The sequence below is a fragment of the Ambystoma mexicanum genome, chromosome 1p (assembly GCF_040938575.1).
Source record: "Ambystoma mexicanum isolate Mex_15411 chromosome 1p, UKY_AmexF1_1, whole genome shotgun sequence".
Lineage (NCBI taxonomy): Eukaryota > Metazoa > Chordata > Amphibia > Caudata > Ambystomatidae > Ambystoma > Ambystoma mexicanum.
This window is the reverse complement of record NC_090921.1, coordinates 382,199-404,749: the sequence shown is the minus strand read 5'-3', so window position 1 is coordinate 404,749 and position 22,551 is coordinate 382,199. Positions and strand designations below refer to the sequence as shown.

Sequence of the window (22,551 nt, the reverse complement as noted above, 5' to 3'; positions counted from 1 at the left end):
GGTGCGGTAGCGGACGTTTAGGGACACTTTGCTAGTATGGGAACACATCTTCTCCCACTGTTGGTCAGTAAGCTCCAGGTCCAACTCGGAGGCCCAGGCATCCCGGGCCCAGGACGGAGGCGGAGAGGGCGAGGACGAAAGGAGCTTGTATAGTGAAGAAACCACCCCTCGGGCGCCGCCCGAGTTAGCAATGTAAGCAATCGCGGGAGAGTCCGGGGGTTCGATGGGGAAGACCGGCCATAGATTTCGGAAGGCAGCGCGGAGTCTGTAGAACTGCAGAAGTTCCAGAGCAGAACCAGAGTGCCCCGGTCTCCATGTCTGCAGCGTTATAAACTGTCCCTCTAGATAGAAATCGGTAAGAGCACGGTATCCCAGGGCCTCCCAATGGCGCGCCAGGGCGGTGTCACGCGTGGGTTCCAGCCCGGGAAACCCCCAAGCGGGGAGCCATTTGTAGAATGGACATTGCTCATCGCAAGTTTTGAATATCTGGCCCCATGCCTGTACTGTGGTCCGGACCGGGTCAACGGGAAGAGTCCGGCGCGTACTGCCAGTTGAGAATCAAGGACATGACATCGATGCCCGCCGCCGCCAGGGCCTCAAGTTTGACATGGGGACGAGGTGGGGGCCCGGGGTACCAGTAGGATGCAAACTGCGCCTGGGACGCCGTCCAGTATCGCAGCAAGTCTGGGGCTGTGAAACCCCCCCTGTCATACGGTAGGGACATATCCGACCACTTTTACTGCACCGCGCCGGAGTGCCACAGGAAATGTGCAAACATTTTATGCAGATTCGTGAAGTATTTCCTACCCGGCCAGATAGGCACATTACCAAATATGTACAACAACTTGGGCAGCAGGATCATTTTCACCAGCGAGAGTCTGCCGGCTAGCGATAGTGGGAGGGTACGCCAGCGCATGATCTTGGCCTCGGCATGTTCGGCCACTGCCTGGTAATTGTCCGTTAGGAGCGAATCTCTGGTGAGGGACACCCAAACTCCCAAGTACTTAATCCCATTCGGGCACCATCGGAGCGGGAACTCGGTGGTAGGCTGTGACGTGGAGCTAGTGAGGGGGAGGATCTCAGATTTTGTATAATTTATCGTGAACCCCGAGTATGTGCCTATGCGGGTAACGTCGCGTAAGACCAGGTCCAGGTGAACAGCTGGATCTCTAATAAAGAGTAGCACATCGTCCGCATACAACGAGATGATCTCAGGGGAATCTTTCAGCCGCACTCCCTTCCGCGCGTGACGCTCCCTGACATAGTCGGCCATCGGCTCGATCGCCAAGGCGAAGAGGATCGGGGAAAACGGGCAGCCCTGCCTGGTACCTTTTGAAGAGGGGGAACAGATCGGACGTCCGAGAATTAACTCGCACCCTGGCCACCGGGGAAGTGTACAGTAACCTAATATATGCTATCATATTGGGCCCTACCCCCATATTTTCCAAAACCAACCAGATGTATTTCCAGGACACCATGTCAAATGCTTTTTGGGCATCCAGTGGAACCGCCACCGCTCTCACCCCCTGATCGATACGTGCCATGATATTAAGCAGCCTCCTAATGTTGTGGGACGTTGATCTCCCGGGTACAAAACCCGAATGATCCTTGTGAACCATGTACGACATGACCGGGAGGAAGCAGTTGGCAATCACTTTAGCAAAATGTTTGGTGTCCAAATTCATCAGAGAGAGGGGCCTGTATGATCCACACTCGTCAGTGGGTTTACCGGGCTTAAGCAGGACCGTGATAGTGGCCTCGCGTAGCGAAGGGGGGAGGGTGCCCAGCCGAAGTGACTCATTCCAAACCTCAAGCAGCCTGGGAGCCAAGATGGCCACATGCTCCTGGTAAAACTCAGCGGTCAGCCCGTCGGGGCCAGGTGCTTTCCCTTTGGGGAATTTAGATATAGCCTCAACTATTTCACCCAGCCGGACGGGGGCGTCCAATTGATCCCTGGTAGAGGGGGAGACGATAGTCATGGGGATCTGTTCGAGGAGGTCGCGCATTTGGGACTCGCTGTGCTCGGGGGGGGGGGTTGTGCGTACAGTTCCGAATAAAAGTCAGCGAAGGCCTCCAGAATATGTTGATCGGACCACCGTTCCGACCCCAAGCCGTCCTTGATGCAAGTTATCTGGGCTTGGCCCCACTCACCCCTGGCCAACGTAGCCAGTGTCTTGCCAGGCCTGTCCCCTTCTCCATATTTACGAGCCGCCTGGGGGCGACTAAAATATTGGACTTCCCTGGTGGCTTGTTCATTAAAAAATTGAAGTTCCTTGCTGATCTGGGATAGAGTCGCAGGGTCCACGGAAGTAGGATGTGCGTTCTCGAGGTCACGTAGTTTGGCTTCAGAGCGGGCGAGGGCAGCCCTAATGGCTTTGAGGGCTCCCGCCTCCCTAGAAATGGACATACCCCTTATGAAGACTTTAAAAGCTTCCCAGCGAACCCCTGTGGAGGTGGATTGGGGCGTGTTAAATTCAAAGTAGGACTGGATGTCGGACAGTATTTCAGCTTTAAATACTATGTCCTGTAGGGCCAAGGATTTAAATCGCCAGGAGTTAATTGTAGGAGCGGGAACGCCCAAGTCCAAAGAAAGCCAGACCGATAGGATGCGTGCCAATATTTGAGTGTCCAACACCCTCCCCAACAAGGAACTGGACAGGAAGAACATATCAATTCTGGAGGAGCTGTCATGCACCGAGGAATAGTAAGTATATCCCTGCGTCTGCGGGTGCATAACCCGCCAGGGGTCTTGAATGTCAAGGGCAATGGCATGTGCAAGGAGCCTGATCGCAGCACTGGAGAGGAGTCTGGGGGCCGAGCCAGTTCTGTCAAGTGTGTTGTCCAAGATAAAGTTCATATCCCCCCCCCAGATGATCTGCACCCCTACATATCCCAACAAGATGGATGCAATCCGGTCAGGTCCCTGTTCGCTGTTGCGCAGTGTAGAATAATGTACCTACCCTCCAAATCGACATAGCTCTTATGGAGTACAAACTTAAGTGACCTGTGATCATCGTCAATACCCCTCTGGCGCGGGTCGAGTAAGCTGTATAGTACCTGTGTGGACCCCATGCAGGCGCAATGCGCCTAGCCAGCAAGCCCCCACAGTGTGTTTCTTGCAGTAATAATATCTTGCAACCATGCCTGTTGGCATGCGCCATGATTTTGCGCGCCTTGGTGTAGGTACTTAAACCCCGGATATTCCAGGACATCACTATTGTGGACATCACGGGAGACTAAGGTACATCCCACAACCGCCGTAAAAATCTACATGAAGAACGGAGAGAGCTCCCACAAGGGCGCCCTGATGTTGCGCGCTTTGCCAAACCGCCCCTGTCATTTACACTACAATTATCCCAAACCCCAACCATACCACCCCCCTCCCTCACTGCCCACCCACAACTTCCAGTGGAAACCACTCCCCCCCCCCCCCCACCCAAAAAGGCACGCCAGCAACTAATCCGACCAAGACTAGAAAGAAAAGGTCGGTGGGCAAAATCCAACGGGGATATGCCCTCTCCAAGGAACAACTGGGGCCTACTAGCAGTAGCATCAAACCAAACATAAACATTGCAATTGCAGTGGGGTGCGCTGTTGCCGTGTGGACGGCCAATTTAACATTACATACGACAGCATAAGTTGCCAAATAACCGGTTCCTGCGGAATACAGAGTTTTGAGGGGTCCCAACGCTAGTTTCAACACCCAGGTCGGGCCACGGCCCGCAAAAAGTATAGAGGGTACCCAAACCACATGGTTGATGATAAAACTTTGCCATTGACCCATGCATGATGACGGATTACTAGATAGGTGAAGCAGCAGCAGATTAAACTACATCTGGTCAGTCAGCACCGTCATGACCGGGAGCCGGGTTGGGGAGTGGTATGTGAGCCTCGATGAATTTTGTCGCTTCATCCGGGACGGTAAAAAAGTACAGTTTATCATTGTGAGTGATTTTAAGCCGAGCCGGGAACAGGATGGCACACGGGACATTGCGTTCTCTAAGCAGATTCTTAACCCCAAGGAATTGGCGCCGCTCCTGCTGCACCGCAATCGAAAAGTCCGGGACCCGTGGCGCAGGTCTCCCTTCTCTCGGGCCAGCCGGAGGATAAGATCTCTGTCCCGGTAATTGAGGATCCTGGCGATGATGGGCCTCGGAATATCTCCCGGCCTGGGCCGCGGGGGCAGAGCCCTGTGTGCGCGCTCGACGGTGAAGTACGGTGAGAGACTAGGATCGCCCAACAGATCCTTGAGCAGAGTTTCAACGGCGTCCTCCATGCGGCCCTTAAGTGCATTCTCTGGGACCCCGATGATCCGCAGGTTGTTCCTGCTGGAGCGCGATTCAAGGTCATCACACTTGGCTCTCACACTTTTCATATCGCGCGACAGGGTGGCGACGGTGTTCTGCAGTACGTGAATCTCGTCCTCATTCGTGGAAATCCTGCTTTCGGCCTCGGTGATTCTGGTGCCTGCCTGGTCCACGCGGGTTTTGAGAGAGGCGACATTAGCATTAATGTCGTCCAGCTTTTCGTGGAACGAGGCAAAGTTCTTGGCCATAGATTCCATTAGTGTGGTCAGATCAGGGGCTCTCGCTCCACAGGTGGCGTCACCCTCCAGGTCCTCTTGTAAGGACGATGAGTGTCCCGTCTCCTCCCTCGGGACGGATTTGGCAAATTTATCCATGGTCCCTCTCCCCGTGACCCCCTTGGTCTTATTAGGCATTGTAGATAGAGACACAGCGACAGCAGAAGGCCGCAGGGGCAGACAACGGGGCAGAGGACCCAGTCGCGAGATCCCGACAGTGCGCAACGGGTGGAAAAGCTGGGCAGGCCACAGAAGAATAGGGGGTCAGGGCCATGCAGGATCTGACAGAAAGGGCCGTTCCTCGGTGTTGAGGCCGGACACCAGTTTCACAGAAGTTCCCCTCCAGTCGTGTCGGCGATCACTGGCCCTCCGAGGACACAGGCCGCACAGAAACCACACAGGGCAGGGTAATGGTCCGGATTCACAGGAGCAAGTAGACGGGGGTCCGCCCGGTGCTCCCACCTCCAGCTCCTCACCTCCTTAGTCCAGCGAAGTAAATTGCACAAGCTCAGGGTAGCCAGGCTCTCGCCAGCCGCCTATACGAGATGAGCGCTCCGGCGCTGTAGGCGAGGACAAAGGTGGCAAGCGAGGTCCACAGCCGGCCCCCACGCCGGGACAGACACTCTGGCGCCGACTGTGGAGGAGGAGGCGAGTGCGTGCGGGACCCGGCGGGACCCGCGGGTGATAACAGAGGGCGGGGAGCAGGAGCCAGGCGTCCGTCGAAGTACAGCGCGCCACCCGCCAGTAGGCCCAAAAGTCCCGTTCGCCGGCTTCCCGGAACTGATTCGGGTCGGGATTGCAACAGGATTGCCAGAAGAGAAGGGGCAGCAGCTCCACCAAAATTCAGACAGTATAGGCGAAAGGAACCGCAGTTGATGACGGATTTCAGCCGGAGCCACAGGGAGCTCGAGAGCTAGGCAGCCATCTTGGGCTGCTCCACAGCGCCACCCCCGCGTTTTGCGCTTTTTCAAAGAGATTTATCTCATTTTTTGGTTTTAATAGAGCCTCAAGCTCCACCATTTCTACTTCCGATCAATGGGGACCCGTTTCAGAATTTTCTACGCCCCTGAAGGGTGATGTTTTTGTCGAGTTACGCTACTTGGTGGATTCCAGAAGTTTCTAAGGCCTACCTCGCGGACGAGAGGATCGTGGCCCCAGGAGAAGGGGAAGCTCGACTCCCGGCAAGCTGTTCAGGATCTGCCCTGGATGCAATCTACAGAATGTGTTCGAGGACGAGCATTCGAGATGCCTCTACTGCCTCCACGAGGACCAAACGCACGTGGAGAAGGACTGTGCGTTTTGCATGAACATGTCGGATCGGAGTATGAGGGATCGTCGGACCTGTCTCGCCAACTGGCTGGAAGGCAAGAGCCCAGCAGGTGAGAAGAAGTCTGAGCTGTCTTCTAAGTCCTGCGAGGGCGTCCCGGCGACGGGGGCCCAACAGAAGGCAAAGCACTGTGGGTCCGTGGGCACCGGGAGCGCCGAACGGTTGGGCTCCTCGGCTGCCAGGCAGGGTGCACCTTCACCAACGCCATCAACCACGAGCCAACGCTCTGGCTCGGGGAAGAGAAAACCCGAGAACCCGGCTAAGCTTCTGGAGAGGCCCCGGTCGATCTCGAAGGAACCGGCCGAAGGGGACCGAGGCGGTGGCCCTCCCTAAGGTGAAGGCCTCAAGGTGGTGAAGGCCTTGATTCACCCGGCCATGGCCTCTATTGAAGGACCCACAGTGGCCCTGGCGAAGCCTGTGGAGGCTACCCCAGTGGAGGCGACCTCGGGGCCCAGAGTTTCCCTGCCTCTGCAGAGGGAATCCTCTTTTAAGCCCATCGAGAAGACCCCGGCGGAAAAAGAGGGGGGGCGTTACGGACACGGACACAGCCTCCGAGGAGGAACTGGTCGAAGTCGAAGAGGGACTCGACAAGAATTTGGAAGAGGCCCGGTCCCACGGGAGATATCCTGATGAGGGGGATGACGCGAGCGAGGGTGGCGACGACGTGGCTCCCGTGGAGTAGGAGCAACCGTCGCAATCCGAGTCACAGGACAACTCGGTGGCCATTTTGACGGCAATCCAAGCCTTATGCACTAAGATAAGGACAAGATTGCCCCTGCCCCCGACGGACGACCCAGCTTAACAGAATCCGTCGGGGAGCCCTCCGCATAAGAGGAGAATCCATCCAGCCCCGCCCTTTCAGCCCTCATGGCCATCTCAGCCTTTTGGTCTCCTTCCCCGGTCCCGAGGGATGACACGGGAACAGATACGGCCACGACAGGGACGGATGACGACGATGGTTGTGACGACAGGACTGACTCCGTCACCGATTCCCCGGGCATCCCCGCCCAACGAAATTGGCTCCTTCCATGCCATGATTGCCAGGGTGTCCGAGCTTTTTCAGCTCTGCCCCGAGGAAAAGATGGAGGAAGACTTCCTCTACCAACGGCGCGAGGCCAACAGGAAGACAGCCCTTGCAGTACCGTTGCTAGATGACATCTGGGACGAGGGACTTGACCGCCTGAAGAACCCGTCCACGACGCCTGCCAAGAGGGACCGGTACGAGAAGTAGTACCGGCTCCCCAACGCCACCCCCTTGTGCCTTAGAGCATAACCGACCCTGGATTCGGCCATCTCAGCAGCGGCCAAGAAGAAAGCGGGGGGGCATCGGCTTCGGCTTCAACTTCCCTGCCAGACGGCGAGGGAAAGAAGTTAGATACCAAGGGACGACAAGTCATCTGGTCTGCGGCAACGACGATTAAGGCGGCCAACGCCCTAGCGATTGTGGCCCGCTACGACAGGGAGTTGTGGCACAAGATCGCCCCCCTGTTGGACTTCCTCCCGGACGACAAGAGGGCAGAGGCCCTAGCGATCGAACAGGAGGGTGAGGTGGCATCCTACCACGCCGTAACGGTGGCCACGGACATTGCCGATACTGGTTTCTGCCAATTGGGCAACAGTGTTTGCCTTCGATGGCAGGGTTGGCTCAAGGCGATGGATTTCCACCAAGACATACAAACCAAGGTTTTGGACAAGCCCTTCGACGGGAACAATCTGTTTGACAGTGGATGAGTCACTTCAGGCCATCAAGACTGACACGGAGACGGCTCGGGCCTTGGGATTTCTGCAGCAACGACGGCCGTCCTTTCGGAACTCGGGAGGCAAGCAAGGTGCCTCCAAGGGATTCGGCGGCGGTTCCTCGATGTACCGTCAAGCGGCCCGGTCCTCGTCGCAAGAAGCCTACAGGGGACGAGGCAAATCAGGTGGATCTCGCCGTCGTCGCCAAGGAGGCCAAGGTGGCAAGGCCGCCGCCAAGCAGGATTGAGCCGGCCGTCGCGTCTGGCCCCCACCAGAGCACCCCGGTGGGAGGCCGGCTGACGAGATTTGTCAGCGTGTGGGAGTCCATCTCCACTGACCGTTGGGTGCTGGATACCCTGGCCCAAGGGCACACTCTCGAATTTCTAAAGAAGTGCCCCGGCATTCCTCCCGTGGCCAGGAAGGAAAACCACGTCCCTCAACTGCTGTTGGAGGTAAGGAGCGATGCTCAAAAAAGGGGCCATCGAGCTCGTCCCAAAGAGGCTCCGGGGTATACTCAAGCTACTTCCTCTTCAGAAAGAAGACAGGAGGATGGCGTCCCATCCTAGACCTTTGTCGACTAAACAAATGCATCAAGGCACAGAAGTTCCGGATGGTCACCCTCCAGCACGTGCTGGGCCAGCTGGAGGAAGGCGACTTCCTATCGTCGTTGGATTTGGAGGATGCGTACTTTCACAAACCCATTCGAAAAGGACACTGCATGTTTCTCAGGTTCGTAGTCCAGGGACGGCACTACCAGTTTAAGGCCCTCCCGTTCGGATTGAAGTCGGCACCCATGGTGTTCACCAAGTGCCTCGCACCAGTGGCGGCGCGGCTGCGCCTGCAGGGGATCCACGTCTACCCCTACCTGGACGATTGGCTCATCCGAGCAAGAAAAAGGGAGCTCGCCGTCGAGCACACAGTGAGAACCGTCCGGCTGCTCACGTACCTGGGATTCTCCATCAACTTCCCCAAATCCCACCTGGTCCCGTCGCAGGTCGATACAGTAGCGTGATTGGCCTCGCCGTTGGAGGAAAGGACAAAGGCCATCGTGGGCAAGGTGCAGCGTCTACTGGCCACGGACGTGGCCAGGGTGAGGGCCGTCAAGTCCCTTCTCGGGATGATGTACTCGTGCATCTATCTGATGCGCCTGTGCAGGCTTCGGATGCGTCCTCTACAGGAGTTCCTCAACGCCCGTTGGATGCAAGCGGCGGGCAGTTTCTAGGATAAGATCTCGCTCTACAAGGTTTTCCGCCAATCAATTCAGTGGTGGGGCACCCGCGCGCATCTCGTGGCTGGCACAGACTTTCAGACCCCAGCATACCAGGTGACGGTGACGACTGATGCCTCCCTGGAAGGGTGGGGAGCGCACACCGGAGATCTTCATGCGAGAGGCCTTTGGCTCCCGGAGGAGAGGCCGCTCCACATCAACATATTGGAGCTCCGAGCAGTGTTCTGGGCCCTCAGGTCCTTCCTCCCGTCCCTCAAGGGCAAGGTGGTGAGGATCTTCACCGACAACACCACCACGATGTTCTACATCCGGAAGCAGGGAGGAACCAGATCCCCAGCCCTATCCAAGGAAGCCCAGTATCTGTGGCATTGGGCCGTGGCCCAGGGGATGGTTCTGGTGCCTTTTCATCTGGCAGGGATAAAAATCACCATCGCCGTGCCACGAGTGGGATCCTGCGCTCGTGCCACGAGTGGGAACTATGCCATGATGTGGATCAACTCTTCCAGCGATGGGACAAACCCCAAATCGATCTGTTCGCAATGGCGACGAACTCCAAGTGCCAGAGGTTCGCCAGCAGGTTTCCCAAGCCGAGGAGCATGGGCGATGCTTTCTCGTTCCCCTGGGACGGCCTGTTCCTATATGCGTTCCCTCCGTTGCCATTGCTGCTCAGACTCCTCAACCAACTCAAGAGGTCCTGGTGCAGGATGATCCTAGTCACCCCGGCGTGGCTGAGACAGATCTGGTTCCTGGACCTTCTAGACTTGTCAGCGTCCCCACCAGTCAAACTGTCGACGGACGCAGATCTTTTCCCCAGAGAAGAAGGCGCCATTCTTCATCACGACCTGGAGTCGCTGAACTTGCAGGCCTGGCTCCTGCATCACTAGAGTTTGGAGGGTACGATATCCCGGTGGACTGTAAAGAGGTTCTTGCAAAGGCCAGGGCGTCCTCAACTCTCAAGTGCTATGGACATAAGTGGAAGAGGTTCTCTGTCTGGTGCCGTGCACAGAAGATTAACCCTCTAGGATTACGGCCCCTCAAGTGCTATCGTACCTTCTGTCGCAGGCCAAGGCGGGACTAGCGCATGCTTCCCTCAAGATACACCTGACAGCGATTTCCCGATACACCAGAACTACAGGACGGCCATCCCTGTGGTCTCATCGCCTGGTGAAGGAATTTATGAAAGGACTGTTCCGATCGTTCCCGCCGGTGAAGGCTCCGGCCCCGGCGTGCAAGCTCAACGTGGTACTGACCAGGCTCATGGGGGCGCCATTCGAGCCTCTGCATTCGGCACTGTTGAAGTTCCTGAAGTTCCTGTCGTGGAAGACAGCATTTCTTGTGGCCATCACCTCCGCACGACGAGTGGGAGAGATCCAGGTCCTATCCTGCAAGCCTCCATATTTGACCTTTCACGAGACAAGGGTGGTGCTGAAGACGTGCCCCTCCTTTATGCCTAAGGTGCCGTCGGACTGCCACCTCAACGAGCCCTTGGTGTTGTCAGTTTTCTTCCCGTCGCCTTCGTCGCCGGCCGAGAGGACTTTGCACTTGCGGAACGTAGCTAGAGCGCTGAAGTTCTACGTGGACCGCACGAAGAGTTTTCGGAAGACTTCACAGCTGTTTAACTTTGGACCTGTAAATCAAGGGAAGGCTCTATCGAAGGCTTCCATTTCCAGATGGCTCTCCGGCTGCATCATGCACTGTCACCGGTTGGCAAACCGTTGCCTGGCCGTCCGAGAGCCCATTTGGCCAGAGCGATCGCTGCTACCACGGCGTTCTTGTCTGGCGTGCCCCTGCTGGACATCTGCAGGGCTGCTACGTGGAGGTCGATGCACACCTTCACGAGATTCTACTGCGTCAACCGGGATTCCAGGGAGGAGTCCAGAGTCGGCCAAGCAGTGCTGCGCAACCTGTTCGCCTGAAGGTGGGCCTGGTGAGGAGGTAAGAGTTGCTTAATGTCGAGTTTATGTAATGCTTAATGTTGAGCCTTGCCACCTCCCGTGGTTGTGCATGTGTGTACTGCTATGTATTCTTATATTCATGAGCATGTGAATCCATGCCAGACCCATGCTGGAGAACAGTTACAGGTAAGTAACTTGTTCCTTTTTAGGCACTGTTATAATGTTTGTTATACATTTTTTTTCAACCCTTTTATAAGATACAAGTGTTATTCACTGGTCAATATCATTTTGAGCAGTATCTTATCGTCGACATATGTTTCAGTCTTTTTGCGGGCACTACAGGTGCAGCCCTCAAATGCTCAAACGTATTCAGGTTGTTGGATAAAGCCTTTCTTATATCTTTGGCATGGATTGATATGAGCCACTCCACCTCCACATATATTGTAGGAGATATAAGCTGAGGTCAGTTGAAATAAATCCCTCCGCAGGTCCACGCCTTGATGAATTCACTTCGGGCCTGGAATTCAAAATGGACCACGTTCCAAATTAGCTTCTAATTGCATGAATTTCGATTATCCAGAAGCACAACGGGTATATCTCCTTCTTACCTATTCTACCTTTTCTACAACGTGCCTGTCTCAGTTTTAGTTTGCGTCTCTGTGCCCGTTCCCTCAGTCACATCTTTCAGAAATTCTCCTAGGACAAGAAAAAATGTGTTCTTATTAATAAACTGAACCCCTTTTCTGAAGTCACAAACTGAATTTCCTAACAACCTCCAAAACTCTGTTATAATAAATATTGTGTTGGAAAGCAAAAACAGAACGGGAGCAATGGCGACGCATGTTTAGTGCTCTCAGAATGGAACCCAAATTATATTGCACAAAGTAATTTGAATTGCTCGGACCTCCTAAGAAAATCTGCACATGCTTAACTACAAAAAAACAATGGTAAGATAACTTTCACATCGGGCAAATGGAAACCACCATTGTCACCTAACAAAAACAATACTTCCCTTTGCAACCTCTCAGCCTTGCTGCGCCAGAAGAAAATTGCAGTCCTTCTGCTCACCATTGACAAAAGAATTGGTATAACCACTGTCTGCATCACCAAAACTCTTCTCACAATTGACAACTCCCTTTGATTCCATAAGGCAAACACCTTATTTACTTTGGAAAATGTTTATTTCCACATTCGTTTTATATTGCCGTCCCTTGGGAAGGGGTCTCACAAAATATCCATCTCCTCCACATAGGATAAATAGGCACAAGGCCAACTTTTCCATGAACCAAACTTTAAGCACTTGCTATCGTCAAAATCTAGGACCGCTCCTGATACCAGAATCTAAACACTTTGCCCATGGCCTTATTAGTAGAAAGGTCATCTCTTACAAAGTTACATCATCCATGTACATCATGATTTTCAGCACTTTCCCTCCACCCCCGGAACATGTAAAGCCACAATAGATTGATCATGATTAATTATTAAACTGAGACCTTCAATAGCAAATACAAAAATCAAGGGAGACCAGGGACATCCCTGCCTCACTCCACTTTGCATCAGAATATTTCTAAACAAATGTCCATTTACCATGATTCTGCTTTGCACGTTCTTGTATATACTCTCCACCCACTGAACAAAGGTGGGAGGAACATCTAATGCAATCGGGGCATTTGTAATCATCATATGTGCAACATTATCGTTGGCTTTTTCAAAATCAAGGTTCATGATTAATAATGGTGGTCGCCAATTCTTAATGTCCTTCCTACCTCCTTTTTGTTAAATCAATTTGATTAGACCTTGATTGAAAGACTCGAGTAATAACAGGACATGATTTTATTCAAAATCCAAGTCCTCTATTGATACACTAATTGCTCGGCAACATGTTTCATAAAACCCGTAAGGCAGGCCATCTAGGCCATGAGATTCTTTGCTTTTTTGTCTCAGTTAATGCTAGCTCTACCTCTTTGCCATCCAGAGGTCTTTCTAGGTGCTTTTTCTGGTCACTTGATAAATTATCTGATAGGCAATTACATAACTGTTGAAGCTTGAAGCTTGACAAAGTTTCTCATAAAAAGATTCAGCAATTTTATGTAAGAGGGCATATCAGATCTGACCTGATTAAATTCATCAAACCATGCCTGTATCACATTACTGTTTTTATTCTTGACCTGATTAAAGAAAAAACCTGTGCATTTCTCATCTTTTTCTAATCCCTCCACTTTACTTAGAAGCATAATCTTTTCAAATCTTTGCCTGTGGATCTTATTAATGGCCATCTTCATTTCCTCAAACTCCTCCTCCACTTTTAGGCCCAGACGCCTCATTTTAAGTAGCCTGTTCGCCTTCCTCTGTAACGATTTTAATAGGGCATCCTCTCTTCTCTGCTGTTCCTTAGTCTATTCTACCAAAAAACAACTTGAATCTTCGTTTAGCATCTAGCCATCACTCCATTGTTGAGTCAGAAAAAATCATTTCAGTGCTGTCACTTCTTGGTAGAAGACTTTAAATTTCTGAACACAAACCTGGTCCTCCAGTACAGTATACTTATATTCAGCTTCCACACCCCTTTCCCCCTTGACGCTATCATGTCCATCACAAGTTGTACTTCCAAAGAACTGTGATCTGTAAAGAGGAGATCCGATAAATGTGCTGTACTAATATCAAATTCTTTGCTCACAAATATATAATGAATTCTACTTTGTTCTCCTGTTTCTGGCCTTGACCACGTATAACCACCTGCATCTGGATGCTTCCTTCGGTAGGCATCTCTCAAATCACAATTAGATGTGATATTCTTCAGTAAATTTACATTCTTATCAAAATTAACCTGCGAGGTTGCTTCATTGGAGTCCAGAGCAGTGTTAAAATCTCCTGCTTTTATCTGGGGACTCCTTACCATTAGATAAGAGTTCAAATAAAACACATCTTTAGTTTTTGTCATTACATGCATATACATTTGTGATTATAAAAGTAACCCCTCCATAATACATTATATTTGCAATACTCCCAGCTTTGATTATGAGTTTTGTAATCTGGAAACCATGATTCATAAATAATACAGCAATCCCATCATTTTTATTCTCATTGGATGCAGACCATAACGAAGGACCCGTCCTCCATAGATCCTCCCATTTATCATATTTGGCCTGAAAAGGCAGGTTCCACTCCTGTAAAGGGATAACCTCACAGTTTAACCCTTCCAAATGGTTAAATACCACTCAGCTTCTTACAGAACTATAAATACTATGGACATTGACAATACAAATATAAAGTGCCATTATTGGCATTAATGGGAATTCCCAATTCATTGTTGAGGCCTAACAGGTGAACTTAACCCCAGTTCTTCCAGCTCAAAGACACTGCACTCATCTTCATCTAAGGCTTCATACCTATTGGAAGTTGCTTCTCCCAACCCCACTCTACTCTCCTGCACAACCTCCTCAACATCCCTCCCTACCATATCATCTTCCTCCTCAGACTCTAAAAGGGACAACCCTTTACCTCTCCTCCCCCTCCCTTTTCTTTTCCACTTATTCACCCCCACCGTCTCTGAATCTACAAACCCTTTTCTGGGCAACTTTCTAAAACTAGATGACAACCACACAACACCTTCTCCTTTCTCCTTCTCTTTCAATCCTGGAGTTGCCTCCAACAATTGCTCTCCAGATTGAGGATTTTTCCCTTTATCTTGAGGTTGAGAAGGTTGATTTTTCTCATTGACCACCCCAGACTCTTCCTTCTCATCAACTTCTTCTTTATCATGATCCAGATTATACTGTGCCTCCAATATAACCCTATCAGAAACAGCTAACAGACTCTACAATTCCCTGCTCCTTATCTTTAACCCCTTCAATCCTCTCCGCCGATTCATACAAGAAAATATTAGTTTGATCTAATTAATTGATTACTTCCACTTCCTTATCTTTGTCCTTGTTCTTTCCTTCCTTCCCGTTGCTTCCCTTTTACCTGACTCCACACTACCGTCACACTCCCTCTGGCTCATGAACAAACCTTGTCTTTGTAAATATTTCTGTAACAAACTAGTACTTTCTTCATCCGATTTTTCCTTCTGTCTCCCTTCCATTCCCAGCCTCTTTGCTTGCCTCAAGCTGTTTGCAGAACTGTCTGGGCAATCTCTGTACAAGTGGCCTTCCTTACTACACAAATTACACATCTTGGCCTTGTGACAATTTCTTGAAACATGTCCCTCCTCCTTACAAATCATACACATGACTGAGACATTCACTCTGATTATGGCCTTCCTCACCACAACGTCTACAAATCTTGGGCTTGCCTGAGTAAAACACAAATCCTCTATTCAGTCCTAATACGAAAGTTGGAGGCAAATGCTTCAATCCTGTAATACACCTAGGGTCTGCATGAAGCTTTACATTTGCTCTCCATGTACAATTCCAAATCCCATTTGCATCCCTCACCTTTTCCAAGCTGTTAACCATCTCGAGTTCCTAACAAACCAAAATAGCAAGTCTTGTTCCTGCACCGTTTCATTGTACATTTTAATGATCACCACTTTATTGCTTAATTCCGAAAGGGATTGCACTTCAAAAAATTCCAACTCCTCACTTCCCTTCTTCACAATGAATCTGTCCCAGAAATGATTAAATTCTGAGGCGCCCTTGGAGCTAACTTCCCATGCATGCCCTGGGAGGAGAGAAATCATGGAGTAAATATCATCCACAGAAATGTGCCAGGTTGTCTTTAGAACCAATCTACACAATTCTTCTCTGGTAATATCTAGCTTGTACGGTCCCTCCTCTGAATACTTTTTCTTTAATTGGAAGTGGACACAAAAGTGCTGCTTCCCCCCGAATTTACTATTCAGCATCATTTAGCTCTCTACACTACCTCTAAGGGGCAGCTACCAAAAAAGGAAACCACCACCCCTCAAGAATAACCGAACTGTGGTAACTCCCTATTTATCCTGAAAATACAATATATCAACTTAACAATAATTATGGGCCAAGCCTCAGGTGGCCCCTAGGTGCCTAAAGCTCAGCCCCCTTTCAAACCTTTTCCTAAATTAACCTTCAATAGTTAAGGAAAATCTGAACTGTGGAATAGAAGATGCAAACAAAAAAACTCTGTCTAAACTTCCTATCAAGCACCGACAACAACTCTTCTCTGTAAGCTACCTACCAATTATTAAATTAACACCTACTAAAAATAAAACCACCCATTCAAAAATAATCTACATATTTTGATACTAAACTCTAACCTAAAAATCTAATTACACTCCTATCCTTTAAGTAAATAAAAACTGGATGTGATGACAAGAACCTCCGCCCTTCAGTGCTTGCTGGTTTCCTGGTGCTGCTTTGCATGCACTATCCAAACAGCCCAGGACGAGTCCCCCATCCCCTAGAGCAGGTAAAGGCTTCTTATTAGGCCTTCCTGTCAATCAGTGTGACACACTGGATTTTCTAGAAGTTTCTTAACAGAACCCTCTTTGTGCAAAACATGTTTTCTATAGGAAAGCTTGCACTCTCCTTAGCGCTCGGGCCCCCTTCGTTTTTTCTTCTGGGAAACTCGGAATGCGGCCTTATAAGAGCACCTGCTAGCGCGGAGCGCAGTGAAAAGCAGCACTGGACTAACGTCTGCCCACAGTGGAGCTTCTTGCGAGAAATAGCTGTTTACGAGCTGGAAAGCTTTTGCTGTTAACCCCTGGCAAGCACAGAAGGGCTCTTAAGCTGGCCATCTATCTATGAGGCACCATTCAGCAGCATTTTGCTACACTCTCCGAATACGTTCTATATAGCATTATGTATGTGCAACAAGCCTTAGGCCTAAATATGTAGCATAGGTAGCTCAGTGAGTTAATGCCAGTGCTTCACACTACAGTAGTATACCATTCACACGGAAGACCATCACTACGCAGGGCCTTCCCCTGCGCAGCAGCCATTACCGAATCATGCACTTCTTCCAAAGTACAGGGCGCTATCAATGTGACCTTTAGAGTTGCCTCCATGTTGTCTTGAACGGAACCCCTAAAAGCCCCCATCTGCTCCTCATCCAATGCCTTTGTTGAATATAAGTCAGAAGAAAAAGAAAGGGTGACCGCCAACATCCCCTGCGCTGTGTCATGCACCACCCCTTGTGAGTCAAAAAACTCAGTTGGCACTACCCTCTGATGATGTGCAGCTTCGAAAAAAAAACTAGTACATGTTTCCTTCTCTTCAAAGTCCTTTACTCTGGAATTGAAAATAATCGACCATCCCATCTCATGCATCCATGCCTGGATGTCCCTTTTAATTGCTTCCAGTTCATCCTGAACTTCAACACCCATATCCTGCAACTGGTGTAGTGTCAGTTGAGAAGCCACTAGCATTTTGTACACAGATTTGCGCTGCCTAGCAGCCGCTTGACCACTGCTGATAAAAAAACCATTTCATTCTACACTTAATATCCTCCCACCAAGCCTGGACAGATGGATAAAGAGCGTGCTGCGACACCCACTCCCGAAGCAGGAGGCGAAAGCACGTGTCCTCATCTTTCAATAACTGAACATGGAGTGTCCCTGAGATACGATAACTCGGTAGATAAGATTGCAACATTACAGTAGAAATCACCAAATGGTGGTCTGAAAAGAGGGTAGGCACCACCCCCGTAATACTCATGGTGAACCCCTTGGACACAAAAATAAAGTCAATCCGAGATTGGACCAATCCATTATTTTCACGATAAGTAAAAACAGAGCCCGGAACATTGTGAACAGCATGTATATCTACAAGGTGCAAATCCTCAATAAATTCCCTCATGACTTTGGATGAGGTATCTCGGTTCCCTTTACCAACCGGAACACCCCTCCGCACCCTATCCGCAGCATGCAATATACAATTAGTCACCCATGATGATCAATGGAGCGCTTCCTGCACAAAAAGTCAGCAACGACTGGAACAAAGATATCCGGTCCTGCTTTAGTGCATCAGCATCCACGCTAATCAGCCGGTGTTGAACATTGTGCCAATTAAAAGACACATAAGGACCTGGCCTGGTATTAACTCCACATGTCGGACATCGGAACATCAGGTGAGAATTGAACAACACAGCAGTGCCTGCGCTTCTATTCACATTGGACCCCGACCAGAAAGCGAGGCCTCTTGTCCAGTCCGAACTCCACTTGGCATTAGAGACGTCCCAGCACATGGCACATTCCTGCAAGCAAAAAACATTACATGGCACAGTCGCCAAAAGGGAAAATAAAGCCAAACGCGTTGTCACATTGTTGATCCCTCTTATCGAACCTCTTTGGAACGGTCTAACCTCCTCATCCTCAAGCTCCTGGTCCGAAGAAAAAGAGAGAGGTCTGTGAGAGGTCTATTTTTCTCAGAAGCTTGAAGAGCCACAGGGTCCAAAGCATCACTCCGTAAGACGTCCTAAAAATCTGAAGTATTTATATCCTGGGCGCCGGCAAGGACATGTTTTTCTGGCAAGTCCGAACTAACACCTTTTATGCTTTGTCTTTTTAGAACTCACAACAGTCCACCAGGCCAGCTCTGCTTGGTTCATACATTTATTGGTTTGCGAAATAATAGCTCTGTCTCGCTCTGATTGTTTCTTGACTTGTGGCAACGAGGGAAGGGAGGGGGCTGAAATCTAAGAAGTGAGTGGTACATCAATTACTGTAGAAGATGTTGTCACACTCGTCATCTCCTCTTCCTCATCTTTGCCACTAGAGGGCTGGATAGATAGGTACCACTCCCCCAAACCCCCCTTCCACAGGCGATCAAAGTTCCATATCCAAAAAGATAAGTTTGGTTACTTTAATGGGAATAGAAGATTTACAGTTGAACTGAAGAACACGGCAGGCATATCCACACCGACAGGTAGCACATCCTCTTGTAATACAGCACCTGAAGCTGAACTATGACTGCTGCCTGAAGTCTGCAGAAAATTAGCATATTCCAATGCCAAATCCTCCCGCGTACCTAGGACATCTCTCGTCTCACAAAGATGCAGAAAACTTTCAGCCACACTCTCATCGTTCTCAGATGTATGCGACGCAACCTTACCACCCTGCTCAAGGCCTCTTGGCCATCTCTGCAACATTTCTCGTATTATGTTCAAGGCTTCCTTTTCCTTCAGATCAGGTGATGCATCCACAGCTTCCTTAACTTTATTCTCCTTTTCTCGTTATTTCTCCGATAAGACATGCAGATCTATCATGATACTCCTGGTACACATCGTCCCCTCCTGCAGCTTGTGCATATGTACGGGGAATTGTAGGACATACCATGGCAATATGTCCTTCCAAATTGCCATAGCTGCATCGCAAAGGCTAGTCACAATTTGCAACTTTATGAACTGTGCTGTTGCAATTCCGACATCTTTCTTTCGGACAATGTTGCTTCACATGGCCAAACTTCCTACAGAATCTGCACAAAACAGGCTGATTCGGGTAATAAAGTTACCCATCCTGTTCATTTATTTGGAAAACCCCTGGGGGGTGACACAGGCCTCCTATGCCTGCCGTGTTCTTCAGTAGAACTGTAAATATTCTATTCCCATTAAAGTAACCAAACTAATTTTTTTGCTCGTTACAACCTTTCACCTCATCACAGTAGGTCAATAGCCAATTTCCAATCTTGTCTGCAGACACAAAAGGGTTGTACATGTGCACCGTCAAGGGAACCGCTTGACAAACATAGCAAAGTTCAACCTCTATTCCCTTCAAGGAATCATTCTTCTCTTTTTTCCACTTTACATACCTCATGAGCACTGATGGAAGAGGCTTTGTCTGAAAAAGGGAAATCCTATGTGGTGAAGACAATAATGGTGGAAAGGGCCAGAGTGCGCCTTTAGACCCACTATGCTATGCCAGTGCAGCCTCTTCGCATACCAGCAAACAGAAGGATTGTCTTTTCAAAGTATTCTTCCGCTCAATCCAATTCTCCCAACGAGGGCCCGGTGGTGGCGCTGGACACCCCCCTCTCCTCCTCAAGGCGAGTGGGTGACTGCTTCCACCTCTGTACCGGAAAGGGATACCAGGCCAGGTAGTAAAAGTTCAAGTCCCTTCAAAGCTAGATCAGTAGCCCGCCCCCAGACCCATGAACCTGGGGGCTTCAGCTGCAAAGGGGGGGCTCTCTGGATTGGACAAGCCAGACTAAAAGGGGAGTCCCTGCACTTGATATTTGCCAAAAGGCTCAGAAGCGATGCCCACAAAGGGTTTGCCTGAAAAACTGCTGCTCGGCAGCTCCCCTGCTGGCTCGGAGCAACGCTCTGCTACAGGCCACCAGAATCCTCAGCCAGGAATAGCATTTGCATGACCAGCATGCCCGGCGGTATGGTAAGCGTATTTTGCATGGCTCCGCCCCAAGATTTCCATGGGACCCACAGCGCCAGGTCCGAGACGGCCAGACACAGGCTGCAGAGCTCCACCCAGCCAAGCTGCAGCCTCGGCCTGGCACTGGCCCAGTCATCTACTGGCCGAAAGTCACCTTCAGCTGCCCAGGAGATACTCCCCGAAGTGCATACCCCTCAGATAAGGCTTGGCCGTTTGTGGCCATTCAGGGCTTTTCAGGGGTGAGGCAGTGCAAAGACAGTGTCCCCCATCTCCTCCTTGTGCTGTTGCTGCTGCAGGCCCAGTCTGCCTGGCTGGCTGGCTCCTTTGCTTTGCAACTCACGTGAAAAGCCAGCAAAAGGGCAGACTTTTTTCTCCTGTGACACAACAGCACCTTTTCCAAGACACTGAAGAAAAGACATTACATTTAAACAAAAAAAATTGCTAAGTGCTCTTCTTTCAAGAATTGCTCAGTCTTTCTTTTTCACAGCATTGTTTTCCCCAAGTAGGGAAGTGCACCAGTCCTGGAGGTACTGCAATACCAGGTTGATGCGTGGATTGGACAGGGCAAGCTCCCATTCCATCTCCCTGTTCTAAAAATCAATTTAATATATGGTCCCAAGAAAGAGGACGTATCAGATTTTAAACTGATAAGGAACAGATTTTTTTTTTTTCTCTAGTTTCTTGTTACGGTCTCATAACCCCTTCAACCGTCCCAAACCTCCAATTGTGAAAAGGGCCAGATCAAACCAAACGCCAAATCAAAAAGCCAATCAAAAACAAAAGTTAATTTGAATAAAAAACGGTGAAAAATCAAGACTTAACATAAGCTCACACTACCCCAGATTTTAAGACGTCAATGCTCTCCAATTGCCTTGTTGCCAGAGCAGGTGCGCCTGCACTCCACCGTGAGCTTTGGCAGAAAGGCAAAATTGAGTGCATAGAAAAACACGCCAACTTAACAGACTCCTGCAGAGAAATGACTTTATGCTGTAAAACCAACAACGATCTTGCCTTCAATAAGGCTTCTTTTATCGATGAAGTAATCTGGTGGAAAAGCCTATTCTTTAACTTTTCCCTCCTCTCCTGGAACTCAAAGACCGCCATATCAAAGGAGGTAGTTTGCACCCTTGTGACAGCAAAAATCAAAGCTGGACCGACTCCCACACTTGCGCAGAAAAACCACAACGCCACAAAAAGTTTTCCTCATGAGCACAACCTACCCTGGGAGACACCGCTGACCTGGCCAACCGCCTTCGGTGCATAAAGGCTTTCAGGGGAAGCGCGTTCAGCAAAATCAGCCAGTTAATATCTCTTTGTGTGTTCGTCACTTTAGCGGATGGAAAAAACCTCCCACACCCTTAACAACTGGGGCCACGCCCCAGATTATCCTCTGGCATGTCCTTTAAATGGAGTTCCATCAAAATATGTTTGGGGGCCACCCAATATTTATGCAACAATTCTAGAGGAGACATCAGGGGCAAAAACATGGCAAACATCTATAAAAGGCAGGTAATACCAAGGCCTTTGCCAACAAATTACTACATAGGAGAAACCAAAATCTTTCTAGTATATTTGCTGTTGTGTACCCCACCAAGGGAGCTGCCAACGATGCCGAATGTTTTAAGGTATTAATACAAAAACCAATGTAATGCCCTGTAAGAAAAAGCTCTTCGGAACCCCTCTGCCCCCAAATGTATTGAGTTTATACATAGTACTCCTTTGAACTCGGTTCATTTTAGAACGCCACAAAAAGAAAAGTCTTTGTAGCTGCTGGGTTTTCCGTACCGTGGGAGGAAACACTAAAGGCAAAATAAGCAAGATAGGCAGGAGCACTGCTTTCATCAGCAGTATCTTGCCCTCAATTGTCAGACTCCATAGCGCCCAAAAGCGAATCTTTTTTTCCACTTTATTGGTCACAGCCAACCACTGTTCCGCCCCATCCATCGATTCATTAAAGACTGGGCCTCATTACAAGGTTGGCAGTCCGGTAATATCGGTAAGGCATTACCGGCATCGTTTACCAGACCGGCCCATCACGACCTGCAATGCCAGCCCTACCGGCATCGACACGGACCTGCTGTGGCCATGCACCACCGTGACGGCGGGTGCGCGGCTGCCGTGCTAGTAACACTGGTATGCCGCAAGGAAGAGGACATCACGAGTCTCACGGACATGCACATACCGGCATCCAGATGCCGGTAAGAAGGGCCACCATGATGCCGGCAACATCGGCATCGTGGATCACCCGTTAATAGCAAACTGCTGTGAACTCAACTGCCACAGGTGCACACAATCAGCACAGGTGGAGGCAATGGAGCCTGGACCTGCACAAAAGGAGCACACCCACACACCACACCCCTTCAAAGACCAAAATGATTCCACTTGCATTTGCAATACTGGAGCTGAAGGACATGCATGCATGCACTGCTACTCCTTGAGCAGGCAGTACAGAGGAGACGCAGGAGAAGGAGGTGGGAGTCA

The 22,551-nt window shown here is 50.1% G+C and overlaps 1 long non-coding RNA gene and 1 other non-coding gene across 4 annotated transcripts in view; one reads left to right on the top strand and one right to left on the bottom strand.

Moving 5' to 3' along the window:
- LOC138563654 (uncharacterized) overlaps positions 1-22,551 on the top strand; it is a 162,295-nt gene that overhangs the window by 87,311 nt on the left and 52,433 nt on the right. The gene's annotated exons all lie outside the window — the stretch shown is intronic.
- LOC138461260 (U2 spliceosomal RNA) lies at positions 20,576-20,763 on the bottom strand. The gene has a single exon (XR_011263889.1). It is a non-coding gene; the product is annotated as a U2 spliceosomal RNA (small nuclear RNA).